Below are 12,899 nucleotides of genomic sequence, written 5' to 3'. Positions count from 1 at the left end.
AGGATACAGACACAAGAAGTCAGATATATGATCGCATCCTAGTTAACTCACAATGATTTCCCCTTTTTAATAATTGGATTCTGGTCCTAGGTAAACTACATTTTTTTTCCCTTTCATCCACTTTAATTTTTTCTGTCAGAGGAAACATTGAGATGGGAGGGAGAAATAAGTCAGCAGCTCTGATGCAGATCTCCAAGGTAACCATAGTCTTTGTTCCTATTGGTCCGGTTGAGATCACACTCCTCATTGTTCAGGGAAAAATTTGAATGCACACACTCTTTCAGTCCATGGCAAGGAGAGCTAATAATATTGTCAGCACTCAGGTCCTTCCTAGTCAGCCTCTGCGAATATGCTAGCTCTTAGCTACAACTGTTTATATCTGAAACCAGAATGTACATGGCCTGGACCTGGCAGACTGCTCCTGACATCTGTATGAGGAAAAGCCCAGGGAAATTAGCAGTCAGGTAATCGTTTATTCCCACTATTATAGTTCTGAGTCACCTGTTATGCCTGTGTGTCATGTCCATCCCTGTTTCTGAAAATTCTCCTTCTCTTTGAAGTTATGGCACCACTGTCTCTGTCTTTAAACTCTGCAGTAGCTGCAAGGAAATAATTCAATTCAGGTTTTAGTATCTGAGAGCGACAAGGGAGTCATCCCCTTTACTCTATTCCCTCACTGTGTTTCATTGTGATAATTGGTATGATATTGTAGGGTTTTTTTTTTAACAAAAACTTAGACTCATTGAAAACATTATGTAGTAATATATGAAAGCAGTTTCATATCTGTCACCAAACACTCTGAATTTAGAATAAGGTATAGAAGACTAAATATACTTCTTACCATCCTATTGCATTTGAGATTTTCAAATGCTCAAATTTGCTGTTGGTCAAAATAGTCTTTGTGTTTTTGAATATAAATACTCATGTACATGATACTTTCATACTGTATGCCCATAACTGATTAGGAAATCAGACAGCCTGAGCTTTTTTCGAAATCAAGTGTTTATTGATGGTGGCAGCTAGGTATTACATACTCCCTTGAAAATCATTAACACAATAGATTATATATGATATAATTATATATTATATAATTATTATATTATATGTTGTATGCTTTGAACTAGTGAAGATCTTATATTGTATCTTCCATAGCAGACTCTAAATGCATATGTCTGCTACTAATGTTGAGACTTGAAAACATTGGTACTTTAGAATCAAGACCGTTTAATTGAATCTGTCACAGTGTTTCTGCCAACTTTAAGATATAAATGTGCAAATCTTTCATGTAGTTTTAAAAGCATGAAACATCAAATCATAGAACACATAGCCTCTTATTTTCTATAGAAAGATCTTCCCTGCAAATGTTATTTTCATACTAGTGACAAAGAACGTCTCTGATGAGGGTCAAATTATGCTCAGATATATATATCTATATTTCACTAGACTATGGAAGAATAAAATATTATATTTATGAAAGTCTGTCACCATTGTAGTTATACATTCCTAGTCATAAATTCTATTTGAGTTATGCCTTCTATAATATAGTTTTAATAACAATATTTACTTGATTTCTCTTCTGATATTTGGCTATTATGACAAAGATACTTCTGAAGACTTCCTACTGTTTTCTTTTTGGTGTGTAGCTAATGAGAGGATTAATCTGCAATTATAGCACAGGTAGTCAAGCCCACTTAAATTACTCATAATAGGAGACTTATTAACATTCTATAATGATGAAAATAGGTAGGAGCTTCCAAAGCAGGTTCTTTCCATTGTATTGGCATTATAAGCATATTTTTGAAATTGTCTTTGAATGTCTAGTTTTGCAACTAAAGCCATGACTTCTGTCAATAAACAGATGAAATAACAAGTGTATGTGTAAGGTGATGTGTTCTTGTAAAGATAGATATTTCTTTCCCAACCATCCCACATTTTTATTAAATTCATCAATATCTGTCTGAAGCCAAACATCTATTTGAGCTTGCTCTATCCAGAGTTCATGAGAGCCTTTATTCTATTTTCTACAAAGTGTTTGGTCTGCAAGGAAATACGTAAAACAATTCCAGCCACAGAAGCAGTAGCAACAACAGCAATAAGATTAGGAATTACAGCTATTACTATGTCAAACATGTGCTTTGTCTTTTCAATATCTTTTTTTATTGAAAATTTCGGCCTCCTCCCTGCCTCCCTTTTCCCTCCCCCTCACCCCACTCACCACCTCCCACTCCCCTCCCCCTCCCTCTCCAGTCTGAAGAGCACTCAGGGTTCCCTGCCCTGTTGGAAGTCCAAGGTCTGCGCCCCTCCATCCAGGTCTAGGAATGTGAACATCCAAACAGGCTAGGCTCCCACAAAGCCAGTACATGCAGTAGGATCAAAACCCAGTGCCATTGTCCTTGGCTTCTCAGCAGCCCTCATTGTCCGCCATATTCAGAGAGTCCGGTTTTATCCCATGCTTTTTCAGTCCCAGACCAAGTGGCCTTGGTGAGCTCCCATTAGATCAGGTCCACAGACTCAGTGGGTGGGCACACCCCTCGCGGTCCTGACTTCCTTGTTCATGTTCTCCTTTCTTCAGCTCCTCATTTGGACCTTGGGAGCTCAGTCCAGTGCTCCAATGTGGGTCTCTGTCTCTATCTCCATCCATCGCCAGATGAAGGTTCTATGGTGATATGCAAGGTATTCATTAGTAGGCTATAGGATCGGGCCATTTCAGGATCTTTCTCCTCAGCTTCCCAAGGAACTAGCTGGGGACATCTCTCTGGACCCCTGGGAACCCCTCTAGAGTCAAGACTTGCCAAAGAGAAAATGCCTCCCTTAATTAAGATATATACTTCCCTGCTCCCATATCTACCCTTCCTTTATCCCAAACATCCCATTCCCCCAAGCTCTCCCCGTCCTCCCCTTCTCACTTTTCTCTCCCCATCTCCCCTTTCCCCTATCTTACCCCACCCCTCAGTTCCCAATTTTTGCCCAGCAATCTTGTCTACTTCCAATATCCATAGGATAACTATATGTTTTTCTGTGGATTCACCTTCTTATTTAGCTTCTCTAGGATCCCGAATTATAGGCTCAGTGTCCTTTATTTAAGGTTAAAAACCAATTATGAGTGAGTACATCCCATGTTCATCTTTTTGGGTCTGGGTTACCTCACTCAGAATAGTGTTTTCTATTTCCATCCATTTGCATTCAAAGGTTAAGATATTTTTATTTATTTTTTCCCCGCCGAGTAGTACTCTAATGCATACATATTCCACACTTTCTTTATCTATTCTTCCACTGAGGGGCATCTAGGTTGTTTCCAGGTTCTGGCTATTACAAATAATGCTGCTATGAACATAGATGAACAAATACTTTTGTAGTATGATAGGGCCTCTCTTGGGTATATTCCCAAGAGTCGTATTGGTGGATCCTGGGGTAGGTTGATCCCAGATTTCCTGAGAAACCGCCCCACTGCTTTCCAAAATGGTTGCACAAGTTTGCATTGCGACCAGCAATGGATGAGTGTAAGTCTTACTCCACAGCCTCTCCAGCAAAGGCTAACATTGGTGTTTTTGATTGTAGCCATTCTGACATGTATAAGATGGTATCTCGGAGTTGTTTTGATTTGCATTTCTCTGATCGCTAAGGAGGTTGAGCATGACCTTAAGTGTCTTTTGGCCATTTGAACTTCTTCTGTTGAGAATTTTCTGTTTAGTTCAGTGCCCCATTTTTTAATTGGGTTAATTAGCATTTTAAAGTCTAGTTTTTTGAGTTTTTTATATATTCTGGAGATCAGACCTTTCTTTTTGAAGAATTCTAGAATATTATATAGAGAATTCTGAGCCCAAGAGCAACCCAAGTAACAGGCAAAAAATATGTGCATGCTGTTGTATTATCATAAATGATTGAATATGAGAATTCAACTTATCAGAGGAATTAATTCATAAATACAAATGACAAATATAAGAATTAATTCCAGTTGTAAAATTAATTCTCCCAACAAATATACATGTGGTAGAGGCACACAACCAATAACATTACTACTTCCAAATAAGAGAAATTTTTAAGTAGAATCAGATACTACAGTTTCAGTATATGAGCCATTTAAAAGCTGAACATGTTTTATGGCAGCCACAATCTTATGAATTGCAGTAGAAGGCTGTGAGTAAAGCAATGTGATTCTCACAGATTCCTCCATCTCCCCATGACAGAAGAAGTCTTCCAGTTATCATTTCATTCTCGGCTCAATTCAACCGGGTAACATTAAGCAAATCACAAGTGGTAATATTCCATTCAGAACATTTGTTAATAAATTGACCACATGGGCCCTAATTGATCCACTTATTTTGATGATTTTTCCAAAATTTGCCCTAAAAATCTTCAAAATAAATGGCTGATATTTTAAACAATAATACATAAAATCTGGACATACAGGATATGATAAATCATTATTTTCATTAATATTCTCCAAGGTCTGATTAATGGAGCATGCTGAAAATCTTTGAGGATGAGAAAGAGATCTACCTATATCTATACCAGGTTGTAACCAATGATGTAATTCCACTGATAAACAAGGACAATTTTGAAATCTTATTGGCTTTCTATCATCCATATAAGTAAAATTATAAGAGGTCCCATCAAAATTATTCAGATAAGTCAATCATTCTAAGGAGAAGAGAGGATACTTACAGTGATATATACTAAAACATCAGTATCTCCCTAAAAGACAATTTTAAACATAGGTGTACAAGGGACATAAGCACACTAACTTACAGCTGATCCCTGAACAGAAGGGACAATTAACAGAGCACATATGGCCAGAAAAAATATTCAACTGAAACCGATTGTTTGAACTGCTGGACAATAATCTGACCATAGGGCACAAGAGATTTCACCTGACCCCCAAGTTGGTGATCAAAGTGAAGACAAATGTTGTTGAGATCGCATCCATGAATATAATTTTAATCAAGGCCAATATTGGAATGTCTTCTTCAGGAGCCATAATTGTCAGTCATCCTGCAAACAGACAATATCAAACCCTCTCTCTTCCTCCATTAGCACTGCAGGCTGCCATTCAGTGTCTATGGTAATTTTTCTGCTTTTTCAACATTTGGAGAATGAGCAAAATTTTTCTCTACTCCAATCAGAATACTCCTTTTGGTCAGATTTAAGAAATTTAAAATCTGTTAATGTAAAGTTCTCCTAATATTTCCAAATATCTCACATTAATTCCTTACCAAAACCTTCCTTTATGAATTTCAATTTGCTCTTTTAAAATGTAACGGACTTGAAAGTATGATTAGTTTATCAAAATAGAATTTTATATTGAACATGTAGGTGATTAGCATTAGTATGTATATGTCCATCTTTCTCCTGAAGAAAGGAAATAGCTACCAATGATCAATTAGGGAATTTCCAAATTTTCAAACGTCAGATCTAAGATTACCACAGGAAGTGGCTGCACTGTTGGAATTGAGATCAGTATTCTAGTTGGTTCTTATCTCATACTCAATTTAAATGCACACAGTCCTTCATTTCAAGACCATGAATGCTTATAAAAGAGTTAACAGTATTGGTTATAAATTTATATTAAGAGAATATTTTTTATATATTAATTACATGTGATAAGTAATATTATGAAGTTGCTTCTTGCAAATACCTATAAGGACTTTAAACAGGCAAACATAAATGTTAAGTATATAAATATATTTAAATGATTTTCCATAAATGAATCAACTTGAATTCATTTTTTATCGTTAGGACACAGTGTGATACTTTATTACTGTCAGGACTATTTCCAGAGTGCTTGAAATCAACATTTCTTTATACAATCCATTCATCTCCTGATAAATGATTTTAATGGACTTAAATATATTATGCATTGTAATTCAACTACATGAGCCATCATAATCATATATTATATTTATATATTACATGTAGTGTATAAAACATAAGTAATTATATTAAAACTGCATAAACATACATAAAAACAGACATAATCAGAGAACAATGAAAAAGAAGCCAGATGAACTTGACAGCATGAAGTTACAATCAAAAACGAAAGATAGGAATGGAGGCTTTCATGTTTACAGCTAGAATCTAGGCAAAAGCAGCTGCAATGATGCTGTGGCAACCAGTCATAATTAGCCAGGTTTGTCTGTTGTTAACTGGAGGAAAAACAAAGGATAAATTACATTTCATCCTGTGTTCCCCATTAAATGACTCTTCTTTTTACAACACATAGGGAGGAGGGAACACAGATCTGGATGAGATCACTATGTAAAATGCAGCCCTGTGCTTTGCAGTCCTTGATTTGAGATCTCTCTTCCTATTGGTTCCCAGAAAACATAAAAAGGTCTGCACTGAGCGATTTTGTCAGCCAGGCTCCTGGCTAAACTCCAGCATCTTGCTGGAATTTAGTCAGGAGATTGGCTATAAAGAAACTCAGAAAGAAAATCTGTTGCAGAGACCTGCAGGAGACAGAAGCAATAGATACCTTGTAAAAGCAAAGAATTTTTGAGATTCCCCATGCTTCTGCTGAGCGTCACCTGTTCCTGTTTGCAGTACCGGAAATGTGCTCGAGTCTCAGAAGTCTCTGCTTCAGCCTTAATATCTGTGATTTTTTTGATTAGCCTTTGATTGTTCATTTTCTGTAATCAAATTTTAGTTTGGGAGTCAATACATGACAGAAACCAGAATGTATTGATAATAGGCACCATTGTAGAACCCACTATGATAATTGCTGTGCCGGGGAATAGCCTTTGGCATCACAGATTCTGAAAATTTCAAGTGGCAGGTTCCACAGTCAGTGTGTTTAGGGAATATGATATGGCATTTCTGAATGTAATACCAGAAGCTGCAATTGGCAGTAAAGGATAATAATCAACCGTCTGCAGGCAGAGATGTTGGAATTCAGGAAGAGTGGCAGGATACATAGACCGAAGAAGTGGGATATATGATCACCTCCTAATAACCTTGCAGTGGTTTCCCTTTGATAATTGGATCTGGTCTGAGGTAAAATGCATTTTTTCCTGTAATCCACTTTCACTTTCATATTTTGTGCTGAACTAGACATTGAGAAGGGAGAGAGAAATGAGTCAGCAGCTCTGATGGACATCTCCAAGGGCACCACAGGATTTTTTTCCTAGTGGTAGAATGGAGATCATTTTCCGTATTGGTTCATATTCCAGGAACAATTTGAAAGCACACACACACCTGCTGTCGAGGCAAGGAGAGCTAATGACACTTTCAGCATAGCAGGTCCTTTCTAGTCAAGCTCTGGCTATATTCCATTTCTCAGATGCTCATTCCTATAACCAAAACCTGAATGAACAGTAATAAGTAGCAATGTTGAATTATCACATATCAGCTCTTAGGCATATTTTGGTGTCACCAGAGATGGTCCCATTGGATGTCACAAATATGGGTGCTGGATGTGTGAGGTAATGAGGTGTGAGAAGAAAGATAGATATAACCTGGGTCACTTGGAATCATAGCAGGAAAGCTCTTGAAAGAAAGACAGCATTTGTGGGAATGGTATTGTGGTCAGACTTAAGGACAGATAGAAAGCTCATGGAAGGTATTCATCATAAAGCAAAGTAGGGAAAGACAAGTTTATGCATTGTGTGAATAATATCTATTACAAATTTCACTATGCTGCCCAATTTAACATGAACAACCTAGGAATAACTACGTTCCATATTCTGTTGTTTGAAACAAACAAGAGATGAAGAGCTGAAGTTTTGTACAATTAGGACCTATGTAGAAAATAGGTAGATATTCAAGAAGTAGAGGCCTAAAGACATCCCTGTTGTAGATTGAGTATCTTAAAGGTAGAGATGGTAGTAGTATTTTCATGACTCATCTGAATACACAAGTTTATGGCATAGCTGTATGTTGAGAGGAGCTGTGGGCCGCTTCCCTGCTGCCCCAGCTCCAGGCCGCCAGCAAGCTCTAGCATATGCCCCGAAATAATTACACGGAAACTGTATTCTTTTAAACACTGCCTGGCCCATTAGTTCCAGCCTCTTATTGGCTAGCTCTTACATATTGTTCTAACCCATCTCTAATAATCTGTGTAGCCCACGAGGTGGCTTACCAGGAAAGATCTTAACCTGCATCTGTCTGGAGTGGGAGAATCATGGTGACTCCCGACTCAGTTTCTTTTTCCCAGCATTCTGTTCTGTTTACTCCGCCTACCTAATTTTCTGTCCTATCAGGCCAACCAGTTTTCTTTATTAGTTAACCAATGAAAGCAACAGATAAGATACAAGACCCACCTCCATCAGCTGTAGGTCTTCTCAAGGTTATTCTCCTTACTAATATAACAAATATGTCTAAGATTTACAAAACTCAAACTACATATAAAAAAACTAGAGTTAACCTGAGTGTTCTAAGCATTATGTGCGTATGTAATTAGAGGAAGTGGAGAGCAGCCACAACCAAATCTCTCAATTCATGCAGGAGTTCCATTGATGAGATCTAGGTGGTGGATGTTGTTAGACTCAGGGAAAATTAATTTGAATTTTTATGTCCTGTCATATGGAGCATCATATTTTCATTTGTATATAAGAATTATATGTCAGAGATATAAATGGTGACAATACATCAGAACTATACCTCCTCTAAAAGAACATGCCTATATAAAACTTAGTTTGTAATTAGCTTTGAATATTCTCACACTTGCTAAGAACAGGTGAAAATCTTCAAGACTCTGTAAAGAAAGATTTCTTGTTCACGCTAGTTTCAGGGTCAACTATGATTCTTTCTGGTGGTCTGGTTGTAAAGCATTTAACTGCCATTTGTGAGCAGAGTGCTATAACCTACTTAATGGGAACACAGGCCTGTTGAGACCCAAGCATGGATCTGTGTCTGAGAGAAAGTCTCTCAGAGGCAGTAAACATGCCTTTGCCATGTTGGACTGGGTGGAACTGAGAGGCAAGATAGAAGAGTTAGTCTTAGTCATTTCTACTTAGCATTTAAAAATGCTTCTCATCAGAAAACACTTACAGCTATAAAAAGAGACTAGTTAAAAAAAACAATGTCTTTAATTAGACAGAGAATAAACTGTCATAGATTAAATAAGGAAAGAAAAATGAATCATATAAAATGGAATATACTCAGAGAGACTTGATTAGGTATATTATTGTGTTTTATTTAATTTTTGACTGTGAAAGAGATAAATACAGATAGGCATTTTATAGTAGGTGGTGCTAATCTAACCCAATATATACATATCAGGTATCTTGACTTCAAAATTTGGTTCTAGGTAAAGATATGTTGCTTTGGAAAAAATGGTCCTTCTTCCTTTTCAGAGATCATGAAAATCATTAGATTTCTCAAGACCAATGTGATTCAGTGAAAAAAGATGCACTTAAAGGTCTAAATAAACTGCAGGAAGAATTAAAGAAAGAATCATGACCAAATTCAAAAATATTTTTTATAAAATTTGGTTACATTAAAGGATGATATGCTATAGAGATATGCATTGGTATAGATTTTGGTTTATTAATATAAATTTATGTATTATAAATTATATATATATGTCTCTGCACTTGATTAAGGTATTGTATTGCGCAGCTAGTTTAAAATATAATGTATAATTTTGAAACAGGGTAATATACAGTCATCTATAATAGTCAAGTTTGTATTCAGGTTATGTAGCTTTTCTAGAGTTACAGAGATATATTTCATATGGATAGTTATGATTTAAGCTTCTGAAAGCCTAACAGAATATGGTATTTAAAATGATTTCAAAACTTAGGACTTTTTATGACATTGAGACACAGACTCATCTGCTCCTGGCAGCACCAATTATTTCAAGAAGATGGGCATCTATCTAGCAGGCTCCTTATGGAGTTTGCTAGCTATTTGGGCAAGAAACTGCTCTTGTCTGGATTGCTTAATGATATAATGTATGAACTATACATGATGGACCCACAGAAAATGACTGCTAAAGTTGCCTAGAGAAGGTGAGAGAAGTCTTTACCAGATCTTGCTTTATGAAAGGGTCTGAAGGACAATCTGCAGGACATGGAAGAAAGTGACTGACAAACTACCATTATAGGGCGAACTGTCGTTGAAATTTCCTGATAAAGTCTGCCAGAAGCTATGTGCCAATATGATGAATATGGTGCCTGCAAAGTTATAGAAAATCCTTGGGTGACTGTCCAAGCATTGAGATGACGCTCTTAATTCTATAGTTTTGGAAGTTGCATACAATGCAATTCCTGTTAACTTAGGTAATATTATCACCTATTGAAGACACTGATGGAGTTTAATAGTTATAATTATAGTTTTCCTTAGTTATGATAAAATATAAGATGGATATAAATATTTGAACTTTGATTCTTGCTAGATAATGGTTTGGTTATATGCAATTTTAGTGTGTTAAAGTTAAATCTTTCCCTTTTATTTAGAAAGAAAAGGGAAGAATGAATTAGGAAGTGATGTATTCTGTGAATATCTTTTATTCCCATTTGTTAATAAGAAAGATGACTCAAACAATATCTTAGCAGAGTAAAGAAAGGCTGAAAGAGATATATAGAAAAAGTAGGAGGATTCACTGAGAAGTCATGAAGCTGGCGCCAAAAATAGTTGACTTTCCTGGAGCCTGCTTAAATTTGCAGTAGGCCACGACCTCATGGTGGTGCATGGATTAGTGGAAATGGGTTAGTTTAGGATATATGAGTTAGCTAGTTATACTTTTTTTTTAATTGAAAAAAAAAATCCGCCTCCTCCCCTCCTCCCATTTCCCTCCCTGTCTACTTTTTCCCTCCCCCTCCTCCCACTCTTCTCCCCCTCTCCCCACTCCTCTCCCCCTCCCTCTCCAGTCTGAAGAGCAGTCAGGGTTCCCTGCCTTGTGGAAAGTCCAAAGTCCTCCCACCTCCATCCTGGTCTAAAAAGGTGAACATCCAAACTGGCTAGGGTCCCACAAAGCCAGAACATGAAGTAGGATCAAAACCCCGTGCCATTGTCCTTGGCTTCTCGGCATCCCTCATTGTCCGCCACATTCAGAGAGTCCGGTTTTATCCCATGCTTTTTCATTCACAGTCCAGCTGGCCTTGGTGAGCTCCCAATAGATCAACCCCACTGTCTCCGTGGGTGGGTGTACCCCTTGTGGTCCTGACTTCTTTGCTCATATTCTCCCTCCTTCTGCTCCTCATTGGGACATTGGGAGCTTTGTCCGGTGCTCCAGCGGTAAAAAACAATGACTTCTCGAATTTTGCATGCAAATGGATGGAAATAGAAAACACTATCCTGAGTGAGGTAACCCAGACCCAAAAGTTAGTTATACTCTTAAGGTACTGGCCAGACATTATTGTAAATAATATAGTATCTGATTGGTTATTTCAAGTCAGGGCATTAAGATACAAGCCATTTGCCTCTGACAATAGATCGATTCCTAACGATAAGCTGTCTTCAAATGAGATATATCCTTTTCTTTGGGATATAAATTGAATCTACACATGGCATGACATATTTTCCAGTCCAAGAATAATGCTAAGCAATATGTATTAATCAGGCATAATTAGAAGAAACCCTGCAAATTTTTAACTCTTTGATCAACTCTGTATGTGTAATATTGGTGTAAAATCATGTTTTTATGGCATATAAAGCTATTGTTTAACACTCTAGTGCATATTAACCAGCATGCTTACCCTCAACAATACAATGCTGTTTCTTTCTTATGAAGACATCATTTGTGAGAATATTTTATCTTTTCTTTTTATGGTCATACAAGACCATGGAATTTTCCTTACCAAGTTATTTTGAACTCCCCCATTTTTCTCTGTCTATGCTTTTTTCTTGTTTGATTATTTTAAAATCAAGCACTCCAAAACAAAGACACTGATCTCTTCTGAAATGTAAATAGTGATGATAAAAAGCTATATGCTAAACCCCAGGGTGAAGAAACTCTTGTGATGTATGACATTTCTTATTCTGATCTGGTTGACATTGGGCATGTGATCTCTAACAAGATGCCTGATTCTAGGATGCTGGCTTCTTTAAAAGGGAGTCAAGTTCTAATAAAGTGCAGATATATCTAAGAAAGCAAACATTTTGCAAATTGCAATACAAGAGGTGAAGATTTTGAAATTAGTGAATTACCAGTAGATTGAGGATCATGCATCCATATGCAAAGATGTGTGGATAAATTCGGACAGAAAGTGATTTTCAACCCACAAAAATACAACCAGCCATTTTTTACTAATGAAACCTTAACTAGGTTACAAAGAATTAATATTATGAGTTTTAAATGGAACTCTATAGAAACGAGCAGTTATAGTTAAATGGTTTCATCTTTAGTTGAAGACTGATTTTGAGAGGAAAAAAATGAGAAACTTTCACCTAGTTTAGCTAATAAACATCAGTTTTGTTACAATGAAATCAGAACACTGATGAACCTCACTACTTCTCAGAATTATGTCACTGTTCATGTTAGAGTGACATAGAATCTCTGACAGGTAAAAATGCAGGCTCTTTTTGACTGACAGGAGTTCAAACATGCTCACTCTCACTGACACAAAAAAGCAGACTAAAGCAAAGGTTGAGAGGGATTAATTTGAAAATATTTATAAATTTTCTTCAATATTTCTTCACAGAGCTAATCATTACTATTATTATTGGTTCATAAAAAAGTAATTTAATTTTAGTTTACAAGACATATTTGCTTTCAATTTTTATCTCATTTTTTTATTTTCTATTTTTTAAGCATCTAGTTCCTTATTTGTGTTTTTTTACTTTTATGGCATGCAAATGACCTTTCTATGTATTAATGTGGCTAATGCTTCTACTTGTATTTAGGCAGATTAAGGCTATCCAGCATAGGGATTATTTACAGAGCAGAGCACCAACCTAACATCATGGACAGATACTTCTCCATTGTCAGAGGTGACAGAATTAGATAAAGCCTCACAACT

The sequence above is a fragment of the Alexandromys fortis genome, unplaced genomic scaffold (assembly GCF_014885135.2).
Source record: "Alexandromys fortis isolate MF-2015 unplaced genomic scaffold, M_Fortis_MF-2015_v1.1 scaffold_294, whole genome shotgun sequence".
Lineage (NCBI taxonomy): Eukaryota > Metazoa > Chordata > Mammalia > Rodentia > Cricetidae > Alexandromys > Alexandromys fortis.
Note: the sequence above shows the minus strand (reverse complement) of the source record.